Consider the following 14,648-nt stretch of genomic DNA (forward strand, 5'->3'; position numbering starts at 1 on the left):
TCATATGAATTGCTCTTTGATGTTTGACAATCAACCAACACAGTAAAAAAGTTTAAGGTTACATTATTTGCCTCCATTGCTCAGTAAAGTATGCACTCACTAAAAATTATATAACAGAACATTGAAATTGTAAATATCTGAATATTACATTTAATAACTACTCATGTCATTAAATACAAGACACCTCAGTTCCACAGTCACCTAATGGATTTTTTGTATGAATTTTTCAACTAATATTTTATTTCATGACTTGTTAGCCCCTCTTTCTTCAGTCACATCTCCTACTTTTCACAGATTTTAGAATGTTAATATCAGGAATTTTTGGCCTTAGATGTTTATTTTTTAAATAATACATTCTTCAGTATAAACTTGGCAATAGTGGTCTAGTAGAAAAATAAACAGTTATACTGTTGTGTAGAATCATAAAAAGATGGTACATTGAGCATTGGCTATGAAGAGTGCAAGAAGTATCGACCATCACATCACCATGTATGCAGTTCCAATTTTTCAGTGATTTATTTGTAGAAATATACATTTTTATGAAGTGATTGTCTTCTTTGATTAATTTAGATATACCCAAATGAAAATTTATCCATAGTGGCAAGAGTTTTTTGATTGTATTGGAAAACAGCACACTGGTGGCAGTAGGCTGTTCATCGCTTGAGATTCACCATTTATTTGATTCATCAGTAGGTTCTTTAAGGCTTTCCAAGATTCATATGTTTGACATTGTGTCAACTGTTGGGAACTATCTGAATTGTTATATTATTCTTAAAATCAGGTTTGCTTGGATCATTTGTAAATCTTTTTATTTTTGCAGGAAATCTTGGTGAACCTGTTTTTTAAGAATAATATTTTGAGGTTTATTATGTTACAGATTTCTCTGGAATTTGTTCAAAACAAATGATTTCTCTGTGCAGATTTCATTGTAGTTCATGTACAGGCATACTTAAATTACTATAGATTGCATTATTAGTGTTTTGAAGAAGAAGCAAATTAGCTTCTGAACCAGAAAAGACATTCTTATCTTATGTTGGACATTTCATCATCTTCATACTTTTGGCCTTTAATTATTGAGAGACATTCTAACTAGTATGAGAAGCTATTTTCCTGCATCCACTTGTCTTCATTTTCAGCTGTGTATGACTGACTGTGAAATCTGAAGTAACTAGTGAAACTTTCTTGTGACAGATATATTTGCCACAGTGTACTACTTGAAATGTAGATAGTATAATAGTTTTCTTGAGACCTGAATGTTGGTGAATGTAAATATATTATGAAGTGTAAGTGCTATCAACTCACAGACTACATGCATATCATGTGCACGGTGTCGGAGAAAATGCTGACCAAGATTATAAGATGGCAAAAAGCCCAAGAATGATAGACAAATCTGGGAGATTTAAGAAAAAAATGCTGCAATCCTAGTGACTTCATGGGGTAAATTCCACAGTGATTTTGCTTTCTGTGATCTTGCTTAAGCTATCTGTTCCAGCAAATTTATTTGTTTTCCTGTATGTTGTTCTATCATTTGTATTAATTGGTTTCCAGAAAAAAGTCAGTGCACTCTACTTTATTATCCCACATTTCCTTTGCAAACTAAAACACTGTGTTAACTGCTTGTCTTGATAGAACATTGTAAGATGATGATTTTTTAAAAACTATGGATATATGAAGATATACTGTTATTTGTCTTTCTACTATTGGTCCTCAAACTTCCTGTAGAAGTTTTGAAAGAAATTGTGATTTTAGTTTAAGAAATCTGAATTCATAAAGGGCTTTGTAAGGAGGATGCTTTTACAACAAACTGAGCAAAATGAACAGAATGATATGTTTTTTCCAATTTGATATACCAAGACATTTTTGTTCTTACTGTCAAGGGCACCCATACCGAGGGGGTTAGAATCCTCCCCTCCCTCCTCCCCCCCCCCCTCCCCCATCCCTCCCCAGCTTTCAAGGAAAATAAAAAATATGGTGTAGTCAGGTTTTTCATTTAAAAAAATGATTTAAAAGTCAGTATTATGCAGGTTTTTAACAAGGCTAGAATTGGAACTTTATAATGGCTACTTATAAGTCACCTTTCATCTTCCAAAATATTAAAAATACTTTTTGAACTATCGTATGGGCATTCTTGCTCCCTATTATCATTCCTTATGCTGTCATCTTTACTTGAGTTATTCAGGTAATTATATCAGTGTTTTAACTATTTTTCTACCCATGAGTAAACCTTATTGGTGTTAAATGTAACTTTATTCCTTACTTGTAGAACAGTTTATATGATTTTGGGGCAGACTACTAGTTTGTGTGGGGTCTTGCCCACTCGTCTCGTATAGGGTGCCTAAAGGATGCTGCATTCTCGTAATGCTGTACAACAGTTCAAGCAAATGACATTAGTAGTTTTATTTCAATAAAGCAGATTGACAGTACTCAACTTGTATTTACAATAGTGTCGCAACCGATGGGCGACATGCAACATAAACCAGTGTCCTTGGCTGTATACAGAGTTCATGCAAGTTTGACACACAGTTTGTGGATCACTAATAACTGCTATCGTAGCACTCTCAGCTAGGCCGTGCTAATACTCTGTGAATACTGTCCTCTAATTTCCAGCCGAGGCTGGCAGAAGTGGTGTTTATATTCACTTCGGCTAGATGCCACTCTTAACATGGCGATATTGTCTCACTGCCTTCTCTGGTCTTGCATTCTTCTTCTTCATTCCGGCACTTTTGTTTATACCAGTGAAGTTTGCATTTGTCATGCCATGGCAGAAATTTTCTATATCATACAACTTGTATTTACTTTCAAGCCTACTCTTGCTTTTATTGTGCAATAGTCATCATGTTAGCAATTTATTGGAAAATGTCCACAATAAGAAACTAATGTATTTGTTATACTGGTCATTCCATTCCTGTTTACCGAACAGTATGCTCAGGACTATAAAGTTTAAAGTTATTTTCATTTCCAAAATGGATCTTTCCATTTTTCAGTTTAATTCTAATCTTGATTTATTTATTTTTCCCCATTTATTCAGAACTGTATTTAGTTAACTCTTTCATTTTACAACAGAGAATTCAGATAAGAATAAATTACTTAGACAAGTAGATGCACACATGACTCTACTGATTACAAACGGTATTTTATAGAAGATAGTGTAAAGTTAACCTGCCGCCTGGGAAACTGTTGAGGTGCAGATTGTGTGTAGATAAGTTTGTAAAATAGATCACAAGATGAATGTTTTCTGTGAATGAATTTCAGTTTGATCAGGAATTTTGTACAGTTAATTAATGGAAGACATTGAAAGTGTCACATTATGTTATTGTTATTACTATGTAAATTGATCAAACATGGCATTAGATGAGAATCTGCAGAGTTAATTTATCACCTTTATGTACAGAAATTTTGATGCAATCCAGTTATAAGTTTATCATTGAATGTTTTTGAAAAAATTAGATACTTCCATTATCTTCATCATCATTGTAGTGCTCTGCAATATTTAATCATAGTTTCATGTAGGTGCTATACCCAACTTTTATACTTTAGTCTTCTTGTTATCCAAAGACTCCTGATGTGCCAATAGCTTTCTGTGGTTATTTTGTAAATATCACTGTTATTGTAACACTAATTTGCATGCTGCATTTTAAAATAGGCTGTATGAAATTATTTTATTGTTGTGAATGTTGAGATTTTTATCACTTTTTATTGTTTTTATTGAAATGTTTTTAAAGTGGATGAAATCTAGGCAGTTGGGAGATTGCGTTCATACTTTCAGCTTCCTTTTTTTTTTGTTGTGTGTGTAATTCTTTTCAGTTAAATACAAGTGGTAACCAGTTTGCATTCCAAAGTATTTAATGATACATATTTCTATTATACCTGTTGGTTGTTGTATCCTACAACTCAGTTGTTTATTGATGTTCACTTTGAGAAACACTCATTTCATTTTGGATGGAACAATGAGAGAAAAGATGGACAAGTGGGATAGATGGACAAGTGGGTAGTTTGTAACGAGTATGTCAAATTTGTATCAACTGTTACCAAAGACCATGAGAGCAAAATGAATAAAACAGAATGCAATGATATTGATGATCTATTTGGCCAAAGAATGTGTCACTGAGATGTATAAATGTAAAGTATTTTTTAACGAACAGTGGAAAGTCCAGATTGGAATAACAACAACATGGAAGGATAGATTGCTATTCACTGTAGAGAGGAGATTTTGAGTTGCAGGCAGGCACGATGAAAAAGACTGCTAATATTTAAATCTTTTGGACAGAATTGTTCTGCTGCAGTAGAAAACACACACAAACACACAGATAGTCAGGCTTTAGCACCTTGAGACAGTGGCCATGCATGTGTAAGTTGAGATTGTGTGAATGTATGTGTGTTTTTCACTGCAGAAGAAAGTCTTTGTCTGAGAGCTTTAATATTTTAGCAGTCTTTTTACTGTGTCTGTCTGCAACTCAATGCCTCCTCTATATGGTGAGACTCAACACCACCTCTATAAGATGAGTAGCAATCTATCCTTTCTGCATTGTCATTGTATTTTTTAATTATAAAGAGAAATGATGTGTACATAAAAATCAGATGCTGGCATTTGAGATGGAAATGTAACTTGTCTCTGGATAGACGTTCGTAGCTTCTTAGTATATACATACAATTTCCATGTACTGAGATTATAGCAGTGTTTTTAATGTTCATTTGTAAAAGAATTCCTAATTTCTTGTTGTTGTACATACTATTCAAATTTGTACAATTAGCAAAATGCCGATAAAAATGCAAGCAACAAACACAACAACACATCTATGTATTTAACAAAACACAAATAACTTTACTTTATAAATAGTAATTTTCAGAGCTTAAGAATAACATTATCATTATTTCTTGTTAGGGAAACAGATTTCCTTCTGATGCCACTTGTATTATGGTTTAATCCACACATGGTGTGTGTCAAATAAAAAAATTGACATTTTCAAACAATGCTATTGTCTTTATAAAATTTAAAAGTATGCATCAATAATGTGCTGTTTTTTGCTTATTTGTATTTTGTTTCCATCTTCAGAATCTCACTATTTCACAGAGCACAAAATTTAATTTGTCTGGAAATGAAGCGAGGAAAAAATGGCTAATAGTATGAAAATAGTTACGGGAAGTCCTTGGTGAAACATTAACAGTGGAAGCAGTAAACTGAACAGTTCACTGTACAGTTAAAGGGTTAAGTAGTCAGTAGCCACATAAAGAAGAATGAAAGTATTCCTAAGCTTTTGACAATTTCCTCCTTCTAACCAAACTAAAAGAAAAAAGAAATATAGTTCTAATAATATAAAAGTGAATCCACAGCTATAAATTTTTAGTGGAGACCATCTCAATGGCAGTTACTACTATATGACATGAGTGCCTAGCTTCTTTCTGTATCACAGTTCTTGTCACTTAGATACTCTAGTACTTTACTCATATTGAAGTTCTAATGGTGTGTTGGCAACTATCCATTATTGTTAGTTGCAGGAACAATCTTAGGTTGGTCAGGATGGCATAGCCACTCTCCCATTCTCCCATCCAGGCACTGTGGGTTAGATGGTCTGCTTAGGGGGACAGGTGTCTGTCGGAGGTGAGGGTGGCCGCAGTAAGGTAGTTGGAGTTCAGGAAGACTCTTTATTACCCACCAAGCTAGAACAAATACAGGTGCTTGCCCTTGTCCAGTATGTGCAGCCTGTTGTCGATCCCCAGTGTGTTTGTACCAGTGCAGAAGAGGGTATTATCCCCGAAGGTCTTATATACTGCTGACAAGGTACTGAATGTCTCGGCAGTTGTAGTGGCCACAGCAGGCAGCTTAAGCTAGTGTGGCATTCTGACAGGCTAGAGCAACTGCACTTATCACAGCTGGTGATGGCTTGGTGAAGGCTTCCCTGAAATCTCTACGCTGTCCATTGGCATCAAACCTTGGTGGGTGGCTGGCTGACTCGACACATGGGACTGCTGCAGACTGTTACCGAGGTCCTGTCCACCCCTTCGTACAAGATGGGTTGATGATGACAACAACTTTCTGGCAAATGCTGGGTCATCCAGCAGCATGATGGTTCTCTAGTTACAGCCATTGGCTCATACAATGCTCCATTATAGAGTTGTTACCAGAGTCTCGCTATATGTCAATGTAACATTTGGGGCAACTTGCAGGTCATTGTGTCATCAGCCGTGTGTCTTCGGCACACTGAGTGGATCAATGGTTTCTGAGTATCTTTGGGGTTGCAGCATTTTATCCATACGGCGACATACCGTCCCTCTTCAGAGAAGTTCAGTCCCCACATTTAGGGTGCTCCCTCTCTGACGAAAGCTAGCTAGAACACACATATGGACACATTTAGGAACAAGTCTGTCCATAGTTTTTATAGTTCTAGTCACTGGCTGGTTCTGAAAAGCTATGCACATGTGCTGTGAACAGACACTAGGGTTGCTGATAAATTTATGCACTTTGACTTCAGTGGTTACTTTTGTCCACCTATTCATGCTCAGGTCCACTTCTCTTACAGCCCACTTACTTTCTACACTGTTCCACGAAGCCTCTAGGCAAAGCTAGTTCATAACATATTGAAAGTCCACAAAATCCCCTCATCCACTCTGCAACCATGCTGACCAGCTCTTAGGGATAGGATTCTGTGTAAATATGTAATTTGTACACCGTACCCATTTGACCCAACTAAAAGTACAGAATTATATACTCACTCATATCTTCTAAATATTCTCTTTAAATACATACCCATCTTCATCACTGCATCTCTCATTATCAATATGTTCATCATCTTCCCCACAATGTACATCATCCTACTAACCAATTACATGTCATTATTGTCTTAAAATCTGCTTCTTAAAGTAAAAGGACAAGAATTTGGCCAAGATGACCCAAAATATAAAGTATTTACAAGAAAAATTCATGATAGTCACTAATGTCACATCACTGACCATAACAGTAGTAGAACTATTGCCCAATTCTTACATCTTCATCTCTCATTGCAGAGAGAACCATTCATTGTATCGTGCTCCACAAGCTCTATGATATCACTGACATACTCGCTTAGCAACGGGTGTCTATCAGCTTCAACCTGTACTACTTTATTTTGACTCCTGTTTCATAACTAGTACTTTTCAGCAACACATTTTTCCCCTAGTATCTCACTGGGTTCTACCATATGACATCTTTTACCTTTCGGCCATAACTCTCTGCACTGGTTTCAGGTACATTCTTTGCTATGAGTTGTGAGGGGTCGGGAGTGGGGAGTGGTGTAGTGATGGTGATGTGGTAATGACACATCTTGGATCTGAGTGATATCTCAGAATTAACTATGCTGTTCTGAGACAGGTGAAGCATGATGCAAAGACAAAAATTATACCACAAAACACTGTTGCAACTGTGCTGTATTTGTTGAGACTCTGGTCTATGGAGCACAGTGGCTTTTGCCTACTTAATTATAGAAAAGGATCACAGATAGAAGCAGGAGTGGAGTGCTGAAATGGAAAGGAAGTGAAAAATCTCTGCACGAGTCAGGTATTCAGTGGATGTCAAACTACAAATCTGCTATGATGGATCCCTCGAGGACTCTTAAATATATGATGTACATAACAACACTACTTTCAATAAATTGCACCTGTACTTTATTATTTACACTCACCTACATCCATCTTCATACTGAACACATTGCCTATGGTATATTAATACAAAGGAAGAGGACATACACAAAGCCAGGAACAATAGAAATAAGAAACCCATGAGTGATTACAGAACACACATGCCACTACTTACTCGTAACAGTGTTGCTGAAGGTGCTGCATCCAGCTCTGTAATCACATAATCGCAACACTTGTCAATCCGTCAACACTCCAATCCCAGATGAAAGGGTGACTGGGACATCTGACTCATGTGAAACCAGCAGTGGTACTGTCAGAAATTAATGACAAACTATTTCTACACCTGTGCCTTTCCACTTCTGTCACCAGTTGTAATGGTGCAGTGACAGCTGTCTGTTACTGTAAAGTGGGGGAGCATTTCTTTGATTGGTCAGAATGATGTAATTGCTCTACCATCTGGGCTTTGTGCATTTGATGGGCTTGTGAGAGAGACAGATGAACATCTGAGGTGAGGATGACCACGGCAAGGTAGTCTGGAGTCAGAAAAACACTTTATTATTCCCAAGCTAGAGCAATTACAGTTGCACGGGTCTGGTGGGTGCAGCATGGTTTTGATCCAAGGCATCTTCATAACGGGACAGTAGAGGTGGTTGTCTCACAGCATCCTTGCATGCTGCAGTGACTGTGCTTAGCTTACTGGGTGATGATTAGGCAAAGCTGTCACTGGATTCCATGGGCAGACTGCCGGTGTCGAACTCCAGACCCCGATGTGTGTGGCTGGTGGCTGGCTGCGGAACCCTTCTGATCTGACATATGGATCTGCTGTACTCTTATGGCCAAGCTCTTCCCTGACCCCTTCATACAGTTGGGGGCCCGATGACAAAGGTGACTGCTCAGCAGATGGTGGCGTGTCCAGCGTAACAGTGGCCATCTGACTATGGCTATTGGCTCAAATATGCCTGCTGGCTTGACTGCCTCATGTAAATGATGCTGCAGTGAGTGTTTGTGTGGCTGCTGCAGGTGGCAATTGCATGCACAGGTGACTGACACAATGCTGCATTGATGTTTGTTATCGGAATCCTACCACACATCGTTGTAACATGGGGGGGGGGTTCAGGATTCTGTGCAGTCAGCCACATGCCCTCCAGAACAGTAACTTGATCACTATGTCCCAAAATTCCTTTGCATCATGGTATTCCATCCATATGGCATGAAATGAATTTCGGCACACAATAATGATAACACTCTTGGAACTTGAGATTTTTTAACAAGGTTCCATTTATCACTTACAAGTGTTAGTTAACATGTCCAGCTTCAAGAATTGCTATTTTCTTTTTCCATACTACTACTGACTTCCAAGTTCTCCAAATTGTCGCCAACATGATATTTTTTCCATATTGTGTGGGGAATCTTGACTAATCCAACCAATTGTTTTATCCATCATAACATTGCACAATTCAGACTAATTTAAAATTGTGAGCACGTAGTTGCCTTTTTCGAGCATAATGTAGTTATGTTTCTTGTGTGGGTCAGCACGAATAATGAGATACTGGCAACCTATGGCTGGGAATTGGGTGGGTACTCTGAAAACTGCTTTGACAAGTGTGTGAACTGTTGCATATCAATTGTTTTAAACTGCTGTAATACTTAGTTCAGAAGTGCTTATCTTGAACAGTGACAGAATTATTTGCAGATGTCATGTTGAATACTTTTGTTAACTTACTACAGTCTTATTTCTGCATTCTGTGGAGGGACAATGTTAGTTTCAGGGTAGGAAGTGGGTTCTGTGAAATTTCCTGCAAGATAGAAATCCTCAGATAACCCATGAAAATATTGAATTTATTTGATGAAAGAGAAAATTTTAAAAAATACAAGAAATGAATAGGGTGAAAGCGAATAATATGCCTAAAAAATGAGAATGACAGAAAGTGCAAAATGGCTAAGCAGGAGTGGCTAGAAAACAAATGCAAGACTGTAGAAGCATGTAGTACTTGGGATAAAATAGATGCTGAATATATGAAAAATTAGACATTTTAAGGAAAGCAACACAGCTATATCATTAGCTCTGATGGCAAGCCAATACGAAGCAAAGAAGTGAAAGCAGGAAGGTGGAAGGAATACTTGTTATAGGTTGACTCTTACATAGAAGATAACAGCAACTAGCCACTTTTTACAATGCTTTTTATTTATTTAAATAGTGGCACTATTTTGTACACAGCCATGGGCTCAGAATGTCAGTTTTCAACAAAAGAGCAGGAATACATAGATATTATACTGCAGAAAGAATTTGACGCAGACCTAAGTGATAACTAGACTCCTGGAGCAGATGGCATTTCCTCAGGATTATTGAGAACACTGGGAGAGCCAGTCATGACAAAACTGTTGCATGTGTCATGCAAGATATATCAGTTTAACAAAATACTGCCAGATTTCAAGATCAATGTAGTAATTCCAATTCTGAAGAAGATAGATGCTGACAGTAGTATTACTGAAAACGTGGCACCAAGTAAAGGTAGTGACAAAGACAGTCCCTCAGTTTCATTATTATGTGATCATTCCATGTGTAATATTTGCTCCCAAAGGTAGTAAAAGTTATTTTATGCACAGAAAGTGTTGGTATCATGATAAGTGCATCAAAATAAATCTCAAATTCATAAAGGTTGAAGATCAGTGGTAGTGCTGTAAATGTGTGGAATATTTAGTAGAAATCAATTTAAAGGAATTCCTAACACTGTAAGAAAAGGAAATAAATACTGTAAAAGATCATCTTGTGGTGATATGCTCTGAACATGAAGAACTCATAAAGAAACACAAAACAGTAACAAAAAAACTACCTACTGAGAGCTTAGTTGTAAGTAATCTCAAAGTTCTTTTGGAATCACAGGAAGAAGAAATTAATGCATAGTTGGCTACAACACATTCTGAATATGAAGACCACATGAAAAGTTCGAAGAAGTAAAGATAATATTAACAACGGAAAGTGATCAACACAACCCATGTACTGTGTACGAGTGACTCCTGTGACTAAAAGCCAAGAATAAGATGCTTGTTATTCTAAACAAGGATCCTAGTGCTTCAGATAAGACCTCCTACAGGAATATATATGTACCCAGTAGAACAGGTCTAAATGGGGGAACATCCATGGTATACAGTCACTGTAATGAAACAGAGATTACTGCATAATAGGTGTAAAACGTAAGTATAGGGCTGCAGGTGGAGAGATGCTGAATTACATGTGTTTGACTGTCAAGAGAGCAATGTGTGATGCCTCCAATGACTACTGTACCAGAATATTGTCAAGTGATCTTTCACAGAACCCAAAGAAATCCTGGTTCTGTGTAAAGGCTGTTAGTGGTATAAAAGTCAGTTTCCAGTTCCTAGTGAATGAAACAGGAACTGAAATTGAGGGCAGCAAAGCAAAAGCTGAAATGCTTAACTCCATTTACAAGTCTTCCTTACAAAGAAAAACCTAGGAGAATTGCCCCAATTGAATCCTTGTACCAGTGAAGACATAAAGGAAATAAGTATTAGTGTCACTGGTGTAGAGAAACAGCTGAAATCATTAAAATTTGTGGCTGAGTTAGCCCCTCTTCTCACTGTACTCTATCATAGATCCCTCAAACAAGAAACAGTGTCCAGGTCTTGGAATAAGGCACAGGTCACACCCGTCTACAAGAAGGGTAGTAGAAGTGATCTGCAAAACTACCATCAAGTATCCGTGAAACGATTTGTTGTACAATTCTGAGCTCAAACTTAATGAGGTATCCTGAACAGAATGATGTTCTCAATGCCAATGAGCATGGATTCCGGAAACATCGATCATGTGAAACCTTACTTGCAGTTTTTTCACGTGACATACTGAAAGCTTTGGTGGATCAAGGCAGTCAGGTAGATGCTGTATCTCTTGATTTCTGAGAAACATTTGACTCAGTACCACACCTACACTTACTCTCAAAAGTACAATCATATGGGATATCAAGTGAAATTTGTGACTGGGTTGAGGACTTTTTGGTAAGGACAATGGAGAGTCATTGTCAGGAGTAGAAGCAACTTTGGTTGTGCCCTAGGGAAGTGTGTTGGGACTCTTGCTGTGCATGTTGTATATTAATGACTTTGCAGATAATATTAATAATAAAATCGGGCTTTTTTTCCAGATGATGTATTTATCTATAATGAAGTACTATCTGAAACAAGCCGCATAAATGTTCAGTCAGATCTTGATAAGATTTCAAAGTATTGCAGAGCTTGGCAGCTTGATTTAAATTCAGAAATGTAAAATTTTTCAATTCACAAAATAGTGGGAAAAAAAGACGTAGAATGCTATGACCGTAATATTAATGTCATTGTTGGAATTGGCCAACTCATACAAATTCCTGGGTGTAACACTTTGTATGGATACAAAATGGAATGATCACATAGCTCGGTTGTGGGTAAAGCAGGTGGTAGACTTCGGTTTATTGGTAGAATACTGGAAAGTGCAAGCAATTTACAAAGGAGATTGCTTACAAATCACTCATGCAACCAGTTCTAGAATATTGCTCAAGTGTGTGGGACTTGCACCAGATAGAACTAACTGGGGATATTGAACGTATACAGAGGAGGGTAGCATGAATGGTCAAAGGTTTGCTTAATCCATGGGAGTGTGTCACAGAGATACTGAGGGAACTGAACTGGAAGACTTTTGAAGATATGTAGTCTATTAACAAAGTTTCAAGAACTGCTTTAAATTATTACTCTAGGAATGTACAACAACCTCCTACGTATTTCTCACATTGGTATCGTGAAGATAAGATAATAATTAGAATAATTACTGTATACACAGAGGCATTCAATCAATCATTCTTCCCACACTCCATAGTGAATGGAACAGGAAGAAACCCTAATAACTGGTACAATGGTACATACCCTCTGCCATGCACCTCACAATGGTTTGCAGAATACAGATGTAGAAGTATATGTAGATGTTTCCTCTGTTTATTCTAAATGCTGATTCCTTTTATTGTGGCTGTAAACATTGCTGTTTTGATGCCACTGATGAGATAGAGCCCACATCCTGGTAATATTTGAGGAATTGGGGACCAAATATGTAGATAATGTGCATATCACCAGTGACAAAAAGCCAAGGCAATCATATTGTTGCAAAAGCAGCACAGATACTGACTGCAGTGTTGATAGCTATGGCAATGAACGATTTTCTGAACAACGGAAAGCTTAACTGCTGGCTAAAGACAAAGTCAGTTCAAACAAAAATCCATGAAGTAATAAATAGGCAATGTGATGTTTTTGGCTGACAGTCACAGCAGGAAATTAACTAATGTATAAAAGGTTGTAAACCTCGAACTGTGAAACAGGGAGCAAGAATGAGTGCTGCCCAAAAGATGCCAGCCAAAAGAAAATAATGCTACAAGAAACTGACCATGTTGTGCGTGTACATGGCTCGAATGATGTGGCTTGTAATAGAGCAGATGCCTGTATTACAGGTAGAAAGAAGTTTTTAGGACTTAACCAATCAAAAAATTCAATTGTTGTTACAGTATCCCATAGACATGATTTAACTGCAAGTTCATGTGTCAACGGAGAAGTAAACAAGACAAACACCTAGACCATACAGCCTTGTTCACAGTACAATTACTGTGACATACGAGGCGCATTTGAAAAGTCCATGCAAAGTCTGAAAGATCGAACCACTGGCATGTGTCGAGGTCATGTTTAGTTAGTAGCATCTTTGGGAAGAATGCACACCAAGTTTCAGCCATATTGGTCTATTTCTTTGTGTTTGGCATTTGTGTGAATTAAGGAAGTCGAGTGATTGTCAAAAAATGGATGAAGAAGAATTTTGTATGGTGATTAAACATTACTTTGTGAAAGGCAAAATGCCTCAGGAGACTAAAGAGAAGCTTGATAAACATTATGGTGACTCTTTGATTAGAACAGTTTATAAGTGGTTTCAAAATTTTCAGAGTGGCCTTATGGCCACAAGCGATGCTGAATGTTCTGGACGCCCTGTGGAGGTTACAACTCCAAAAATCATTTATAAAATCCTAGATATGGTGATGGATGACAGAAGAGTTAAGGTGCGTGAGATTGCTAGTGCTGTGGGCATTTCGAATGAATGGGTACATAATATTTTGCGTAAACATTTGGACATGAGAAAGCTATCCGCAAGATGGGTTCCACGATTGCTCACACTTGACCAAAAATGGAATCATGTGATGTGTCGCAACGATGGTTTGAAGCTGTTCAGGTAGAATCCGCAGGACTTTAAGTTTTGTTTCGTCACTGAGGATGCAACATGGATACATTACTATACCCCTCAGACTAAAGAACAATCTAAACAATGGGTTACCAAGGGAGAATCTGCACCAAAAAAAGGCGAAGACCATTCCTTCAGCCGGAAAGGTTATGGTGACTGTCTTTTGTGATTCACAAGGGATAATCCTCATCAACTATCTGGAAAAGCGTAAAACTATTACGGGTGCTTATTATTCATTATTATTGGACCGTTTAAAAACCAAGCTTCAAGAAAAATGCCAGCGATTGGACTGCAAAAAAGTCCTTTTCCATCACGACAATGCACCAGCACACACCTCAGCAGTTGTGGTCGCAAAATTAATGGAAATAGCATTCCAGCTTGTTTCACATCCTACCTATTCTCGGGCTTGGCTGGCTCGGACTACTATTTGTTCCCCAATTGAAGAAATGGCTGGTGGGACAAAGATTTTATTCAAACAAGGAGGTGGTTGCAGCAACTAATAGCTATTTTGCAGACTTGGACAATTCCTATTCCCGTGTGGAGTTGCTAGTCTCCCATCGGGCGCCACCCCAGGTGGCGGATTGGGGAATGTGCACCAGATATGGTGGACACTGGAGAAATAAAATACCCAGGGTGGACCAATACTAGCAAAACAATAACTGCTGCCTTGCAGTTGGGAGTTGGGTCTCCAAAGTTTAAGGGAAGAAAACCCTGATTAAAACTCACCCGTCCCCTGGTAGGGGTGGACGCAGGGTAGACATCCCCCACTGTAAAAACAACTGTT

The sequence above is a fragment of the Schistocerca americana genome, chromosome 3 (genome assembly GCF_021461395.2).
Source record: "Schistocerca americana isolate TAMUIC-IGC-003095 chromosome 3, iqSchAmer2.1, whole genome shotgun sequence".
Lineage (NCBI taxonomy): Eukaryota > Metazoa > Arthropoda > Insecta > Orthoptera > Acrididae > Schistocerca > Schistocerca americana.